At 42.1% G+C, this 7,694-nt stretch overlaps 1 pseudogene; it reads left to right on the top strand.

The window, feature by feature from the left end:
- The window catches only part of LOC123083992 (alcohol-forming fatty acyl-CoA reductase-like), a 49,157-nt pseudogene that overhangs the window by 39,234 nt on the left and 2,229 nt on the right, over window positions 1–7,694 (top strand).

The following is a 7,694-nucleotide window of genomic DNA, read 5'->3' as shown; positions in this document are numbered from 1 at the left end:
AGTTGTTGTAGATCTTGAAACATATATATCAGATACCCAGATTGTTTTTTTTTAAAACCGAGGCAAAAGATTTGTCTCATATATTAATTAAGAGTGAACAGAGCTTGAATTACACGAGTCGAAGACAAAAAAAAAATGTTACTCTCCCCGTCTGCCGGCACAATAGTACCCAGCTTCTTGGCCCGGCAGTAACCCAAAGAATGGCCTCACACTAGATGTTGTTGAGCAATATTGGAGGAGGGGTGCTCTTCTGTCAGAAGACCCGGGTGTTCCTCTCGTTCCAAATGGTCCAACGAATGAGCATTGTGAGGGAGGCCATGACTTTTCTGTTGGGTGTCCTCCTGCTTGATTGGTTTACCCACCATTCCTTAATAGAATCCTCGAGGTGCCATGTCGGTGTGTCAAGGTTTTCTAGATTAAGCCACTCGTTGACTAAATTCCAAAGGCGTAGGGTGAAGCGACACTTGACGAAAAGGTGCAGCCCGGACTCTTGTTCCCTTTTGCAGAGGGGGCATAGGTGAAAGTTCGGCCACCCACATCGAGCCAACCTATCGGCGGTTCAAATCCTATCTTGTATGGCTAGCCAGGCGAAGAACTCATATTCATATGATAAGTTGATACATGTTGCCTACGTAGATGCTATCCCTGAAAAAGACATACCAGGTTGAGGTGGTTGTGGAAGGATAGAAGTCAAATAATTTTACTGTCCCAGCTTTATGTATTAATTATTTTGCACATTCGTTGAATTTTACTGCATGTACAGGTACGATCTTGCTTTGGCAACGAATGCACTAGGAGCCAAATATGGATCCGAATTTGCACAGAAGTGTCCCAATCTGAAATTGTTGCTTCATGTTTCTACTGGTACGCGTGTTTATTTATACATGCCCTTTTTTGTTGGGGAAAAGATGAGTGTATATATGTTTAGCCAACTATAATGGCGATCTCCTTTTTTGTCCGTTAGCTTTTGTAACTAGTACTCAAGTTTACTGGAGAAAGCACTCAAGATGGGTGAATCACTACAGCCTGGTTACCACTTGGACATTGAAGCTGAGTTGCAGTTGGTTGAGAAGGTCAAGACTGAACTCACAGCGTCTAAGAGTGGTAGTTCAGACCAATCATCGGAGAAGACAGCCATGAAAGAACTTGGCTTAAAGAGGTCTGACCACTCTACATGTGCTATTTCCTTTATTTTAATAATATATATGATGTTCTGGACTTCGGGATGTTATTCCACGTGCAATTATATTAGAGCTATCTTGGTAAAAGGAATTCCGGCAAACAATTTCATTGAAAAATCTGACATACCATTTTCACATGACCAATGTAAATATTTTTTTATGTGTTAGTACTCAAAGATACAGTCATCTAAATACACTTGTTTTAAACATCTTATATTTCTGATGGGTGACTATATTACTATATTTAGGGAGACCAGATAATAAAATATTAATCAAATCACTGAGATATTTAGGTCATTACTAAGGTAGTTATCATATCAAACGCTGCCACCTTTAGACATCTCGTTTGGACCATTATAGATCATGGCCCGTGCCATCTAGAGAGGTGGTTGATTTATTATGCCACATATCATACGTTTAAAATGGTTGGTCCAAGGTGAAGGGGCACTGGTAAAAAAAGGGTCAAATGTGCGACACATTAGTCCCGGTTTGTAACAAAACCGGCACTAATGTGTCCATTAGTGTTGGTTCCAACGGCTAGGCGGGAGGAGCTCTTTAGTACCGGTTCGTGGCGAACCTTTAACACCGGTTCGTGCCACGAACCGGTATTAATGAGAGTGGTGGCAGGATGTTGTCAGAGTGGGGACCCTCCAGCACCTTTACTACCGGTTCGTGCCACGAACCGGTACTAAAGGTCGTCCTATATAAACCCTTCGTCCATCAGCACTCTGTTCTTCCCCCTTTCCCCTCTCCCTCTCCTCTGTTCTTCCCTTCATCCTCTCGAGTTCATCACAAAATTTGCCTCAAATTTGTCAAGATTTGCAGGCCGCCATCCATTCAAATGATCACAAAGGTTAGCAACTTTGTCCTTTCATCTCTCATTGCTAGATTAGCTCTTGCATTGGTTTATATAGTGATTAATTGTGGGTTTTAGTAATTTGAGAGGAATTATATGTGATAGTATTTGATTTATATGCAAATTGAGGTCAAAATAACACTTAGTTTGCATATGTAGGTGTGGTTTACTTAGTGCCTTCTAAATCTCCGTCGTAACCACCGTCGATCGCCCGCACCGTCCCGTCGCCGGCACCACCTTGTGGTGAGCCTCTTGTTCATGAAATTTTATATAAAAATTGATGTTTGTGTGATTTGGATATATAGTTACTCGTATAATTATCTTACCCGTACGTTGTTTGTTATACATAGTGCCATGGTTTTGATATTCGTCCCCGTCGGCCCTCGCCCTTGTTATGATTCGGATGTGGTATATTCTTTTTTAAAACTATTTGTTGCATTTCGTGTTTATGACAAATTATGCCCATCAAGCTGACATAGATATTTGTATGTAGGAGGTAGTTGAACCGGAAATTCCAACCGACCCTATTGTCGAGAGATTAAATTTAGTTGAAAGAGAAAACGAGGATTTGAAAGAAAAATTGAAAAGCATTGAATAGCACCGTCCCATCCATGCCGAGAAGCAGCTTGGGTTCCACCCCGGGCGACGCATTGCTGGATAGCTACCCAGTGGATGACATCATGGAGAACACTAACTGCGAGCTACACTTCAAAATGAAGAACATATCCATGAAGGTGGCGGACGTCGTTGCTTTTACAAATCCCCCCGAGGCAACCTTCCATTGCATCCTGATTCCAGCGGGCTATGCTCGTGTCTTGGTTGATGAGGTGGTGGGCCAATATTCGAGGCTAAAGCTTGACATTCCTGGAGGTGACGAGGAGCACACACTGGGAGAGGCCAACCATCGTATCATCCTATGGAGAAAGGATTGCATCATCTTTCGAAGGCCACCGACACCGCGTCATCCGACTCCTCGTCAAAGTCCGCCACCGAGTCAGCAGACTCTCGCTCCTCCAAGTCCACCAACGCGTCAGGCCACTCCTCCTCCAAGTCCGGCACAGCTTCAGGCCACTCCTCCTCCTCCAAGTCCGACAAAGTGTCAGGCCACTCCTCCTCCAAGTCCGGCACAGCTTCAGGCCACTCCTCCTCCTCCAACTCAGCCGCGTTAGCCGTCTTCGCCGCCTCAGCAATCACGGAAGAGAGCCGCCTCAGCTATGGTGCGTAGCGGTACAAGTCGAGGTAGTACTGGAGGTATAGGCGGAGGCAAGCGATTTCAATATGGTCCAAGCAGCCTCGCGCCTCTTCCGCAGAGGCCTTACGACAAGTCCGAGGAGGAAAACGCAGCCATATCGAAGGCCGAGGTGGAAGCCCATTTTGCACCGAAACCGCCACCGCCGCCAAGGGAGAAAGTGCCTGAGGAAAAGATTGACCACTTCATTCGTATGGCTAGAGCACCAGCTCCCAAGCCTGTTGACACAGACTATGAGCGCCATCTCAGGAAGTTAAATCGAGCACGTCTACAGAAAGAGGCGAGCTCGAGCTCGAGCAAATCAGCCGGCAAAAGGAGCGGTAAAACCGTTCCCTAGCTGGGAGAACAGGCGGCGTAATCAATCCCCCCACTTGTTGTGCCAACAACACATGAGAGTACGCGCGCCCAATATTATTGTGGGCAAACCGTTAACGTTCCCGGGCTGGGCGATGTGGTAATAACCGAGGAGCATATTAAGCAGGCTAAAAGGCTCATGATCACTGTTGGACAACTCCTTGATATCGAGCCCATGTCTCTGATTAGAGAGGAGGAAATAAAACAGAAATATGTTCGGGGCCAACCTTTGGTCGAGCCAGACGAGGTCAAGAAGCTCCCAACGAGAATGTATGAATTGCATCAATGGTACATGGACATTACCAAGATTTCCAATCGAGAGTCCCTCATGGTGAATGTCAAGAACGATCATTACTACCATGAGAAAGTTGTGTCCGTTCAGTATTCAGAACTATTTCAGTTATACAATCAAGACGCACTCGACAAATCTATCGTCGGTTGCTATTGTCTGTAAGTGATTTCTTTCTGTAATTTAAGTCTCAAGCTAGCTGTAGTGATCATTTTGATCAATCATTACCTGTAATTATCCTCACTATATTCTTTTCTGTGGTATTATGCAGAATGAAGATTTATGAAATGAAAAAAGGTGGACGCTATGACATTGGGTTCATTGACCCAAATACCATTAATGAATACACATGGAAATTAGATCCATATTATGAAAAAAGTGTAGAGGAAAGCATGCTAGAGTTCTTCAAGTGCCTCAATACCAATGAAGATATACTACTTCCTTACAACTTCGAGTGAGTCACATTGTCTTGTACTACAAATTCTGTTTTTGCCTACTAGCTACCTACATGTTTTTGCTTACATATGCCCACTTAATTAAGACATGTAAACGTGTGTGCATGCAGATTTCACTGGATCTTGTTAATCATTAAAGTTGATGAAGGAATAGTTGAAATACTAGACTCACTACTTAAAATAGCAAGTGACTACACCATCGTGAAGGGGATAGTCAACAGGTAATTTCAATCATTATTAACTATATCTCGGCCTCGTCATTTCCTGATAACAACTATTTAATAATCCATTTATTCATTTTCTTTGTCGGCGGGCAGGGCTTGGGCAAAGTTCATCAGCGTCACTCCAGGCCAATGGAAACGAAATCTGAAATGGTATCGACCCAAGGTAAGTAATTAAGTAGTACTAGCTAGCTGCCATCTCTTTAATTATCATGCTTGATTAATTATTATCTGATCAAATTCCATTCTCGTAAAGGCCCTGAAGCAGGCGCCGGGGAATAATCTGTGTGCATACTACGTTTGCGAGAACATTCGCATGATGGCGTCCGAAAGGAGCAGATCTCAAAGACAGGAGTGGGTACGTTTGTCAGAACACTATTCACAATTTTTACACCATTATTAATATCTAGTCACACAACTAATACACATGCATATTGATCTCCTTCTTAACAGTTCAAAGAGGTGCGGGAGCAGCTCCTAGAAGAGGACCGCATAGAAGCAATTCAAGAGGAAATAACGGGATTTTTGCTCGACCAGGTCATGGATCCCAAAGGAGAATACTTTTACCCGCTACCGCCCCCATGAACCACTTCCAATTGTTATCGTGCTCCGAAGGAACCAATTAGGCTAATACCACTGGCTCCGAAGGCACCAATTAGCAGAAATTGTATATAGCTACCTAATTGTATACATATATACATGTGTGTATATATATGATCGGTTCTACTAGAAATTCTATTTATATATATGCATAACGTGTACAATATGTAGCATCATAAAATACCAGCAAACAAAAAAGAATTAAATGGAAAACACAAAATTAAATGAAAAGGAAATCATAAACCCAAAATCCTCCAACCTTTTAATACCGGTTGGTGTCACCAACCGGTACTAAAGGGCTCCCTGCCCCCGGAGCTGGCTCGTGCCACGTGGTTGCCCTTTAGCACCGGTTCGTGTTGAACTGGTACTAAAGGGGGAGGGGACCTTTAGTGCCCACACTTTAGTGCCGGTTACCGAACCGGGACTAAAAGGCCTTACGAACCGGTGCTATTGCCCGGTTCTGCACTAGTGAGGCCTTATAGGATCCCCATAGATTTATGGCATAAATAAGCTATATATATGTTTAACAAATTAAAGCTAACTTATAACAATCACTAAATTTTGTATAACAGTAGACAAAATTTACCTAGTGAGGATTTTTGTCTCCTGGGCTCCAAGGAGGCCGAAATTTTCAAAAAATCAAAAATCAAATTTTAAGTTTCAAAAAATTCTGAAAATATATACACACGAACATAGATATGTATACAACGTGTGTCTATAGTTTCATGATGAAATACATTACTATGTGAGCTGCACAAAAGAATCACGTATTTTCATAGTGTATAGTACATGTGCTAGAAATGCATGGATTTTTTTTGTAGCTCACATAAAAATGTATTTCATCATGAAACTTTACAGACAGTATAAGTCCATATGTATGTGTGTAGGTTTTTCCATGATATTTTGAAACTTCAAATTTAGATTTTTGAAATTTTCAAAATCAAGGCTCCAATTTACCCATCAACTACTCTGGATAGTGTGTGCTCTTTTACAAAATATTGACAAAAAATATAGGAAATTAGGAATCTAATATAAATCAAAAGTCCGATGTAGATATGTCTTAGCTTTATCTTTTATATTTGCGCTCAGACAACATTAATCATTTGCGAGTGGAAAGTGCTTGATGTATGACAAATCAGCTTGACAGTACCTAAACTTGTTCATAAATTGATGAAGGGCTTGCCATTTTGGATGGCCAAACGTATATACATTTACCAAGGCTATGGGTGAGATGTTCCTTGAGCAGCATAGGGGAGACCTTCCTGTCGTCATTATTCGACCTACCATGGTAACCAGCACTTTCCAAGATCCATTTCCAGGCTGGATAGAAGGGGCGAGGTATGCTCAAGATCTATTCTTTTTATCAATTTTTATGTCAATGGTGTGATATTAATTTTTTCCATAGAAGTATTATAATACATATATACTCTAGCTTGACATCCCGCAATAACAAACTGAGTTTTGCTACAATTGTTTACTCCAGGACAATTGATGCTATGATTGTCGACTACACTGAGCAAGCATTCCCATGTTTCGTAGGTGATCGCCAAGACACAATGGATGCTGTGAGTAATACATATATAATAGCTATTAGGGATGTAGACAGATTAATAGAGTAACCTGATTAAGTGGATTGCATTCTTAAACTTGAAAGCTACTAATAATCTGTATTTATAGGTTCCTGCGGACATGGTGGTAAATGCAACGCTGGTAGCCATGGCTGTTCACTTGAATGAGAAAGGACAAGTCATTTACAACGTCTGCTCAGCACTCCAAAACCCATTGACGGGTTATGTCTTAGAAGACGCATGTTGGGATTACTTCTCCATATATCCTCGTGTACAGAATGGGAAACCCCTCAAAAATAAAAGGCCGTACGTGTTTAAGACATTCACTTTATTCCACACATATCTGATACTGGTGTATAAGCTGCCACTTGAAGTACATGATCATATGTTTCATAATTCATATATACACATGCCAATATTGTGTTTGTATTATGAAGGGAGTCATACTTTCTATCATATCTTTATTTCCCATCAAACATATGTTACATGCCGTGAGCCTGTTATTCTGTGGGTTGTTTTCACAATATTACAATAAGCAAAACCGAAGATACAATTTCTTAATGCTCTTGCACTAGTAGAAAAATGACCTAATGTGAGACACATTAGTCCCGGTTTGATTTTGATCCGGTACTAATGGTATCATTAATGCCGGTTCGAGCGACTATGCATTAATGACGGTTCGTGTTGAACCTTTAGTACCGGTTCATGCCATGAACCGGTACTAAAGGGGTGGTGGCAGGCTGGCCTCAGGCCGGGGCCCCACGATCACCTTTAGTACCGGTTCGTGGCACAAACCGGTACTAAAGGGCAATCCTTTAGTACCGGTTCGTGCCACGAACCGGGACTAAAGGGGTCTGATCTATAGTCCCGGTTGGAGACACAAACCGGGACTATAGGACAATTTTCAAACTCTACCCCCCC

Source organism: Triticum aestivum, chromosome 4A (genome assembly GCF_018294505.1).
Source record: "Triticum aestivum cultivar Chinese Spring chromosome 4A, IWGSC CS RefSeq v2.1, whole genome shotgun sequence".
Classification (NCBI taxonomy): domain Eukaryota; kingdom Viridiplantae; phylum Streptophyta; class Magnoliopsida; order Poales; family Poaceae; genus Triticum; species Triticum aestivum.
Note: the sequence above shows the minus strand (reverse complement) of the source record. Positions and strands in the feature narration are given on the sequence as shown.